Source organism: Lactuca virosa, chromosome 5, assembly GCF_052849685.1.
Source record: "Lactuca virosa cultivar CGN04683 chromosome 5, Lactuca_virosa_CGN04683_v6, whole genome shotgun sequence".
Taxonomy (NCBI): domain Eukaryota; kingdom Viridiplantae; phylum Streptophyta; class Magnoliopsida; order Asterales; family Asteraceae; genus Lactuca; species Lactuca virosa.
In genome coordinates this window covers 299413239-299414049 of record NC_136430.1, presented here as the reverse complement: position 1 = coordinate 299414049, position 811 = coordinate 299413239, and positions in this window count along the sequence as shown.

Genomic DNA, 811 nt, shown 5'->3' with positions numbered 1-811 from the left:
GTTCGCGCCCTGCAAGTCAAAATGCGGCAGGTGCATACAGAGAGGACATGCTTGTCACGACTGCATATTGGAGATGAATATATGTCATAATGGTCATCATTATGATCACATTAATCGAGATGTTGCTAGTATGTTTTCTTCATGTTAGTGTGGTTATTTTGGCCTAATTACATACGTTCAGGTATGAATAGCCAGCCTTGTAACATTTATAGCCTGGCCAAGTTGGGAAGTTATACGAGTAAGGTGCATAGCCTTAGAATTAGTTTCGACTATCTATTTGATCTTGTATTATGTGTGAGTGCTTAAACCAATTCCGAATTAGGAATGAGTTTCTCCTAGGACCATTTACATTTAGCAGGAAGATGATGTTGTGGTGAGAGTTGTGGACCACCTTCAAAAGTTTAAAGAACTGATCGTCTTGGCTCTGATAGCGATGCATAACTATGTATTACAGTGGAGATAGATTTCAAGGACACGGTTGGTACGTAATTCATTTGTCATCACCAACTTGTATGAGTTCAAACCCAAGCAGGGGAGAGCAATTAGTAGAAGATGATTTTGTAGAAGGGGCATAACAATATGACTAGTCACAGGGACCGGAAGGTACCAGCAGCTTAATGTTTTCGGGTATTTAGCACTCGTGATGGTTATGTGTGATGATGTACAAAAAAAGACAGTTGAGGATGTAAGGTTCGTATGGGAGTTACAGGTGTTCACCTTAAGAAGATCCAACTCTTTTAGTGAATGGAAAGTTCTACCTAATTTTGTATTATGCATAGTCACATAGAATCTGAATCATATGATCCATATA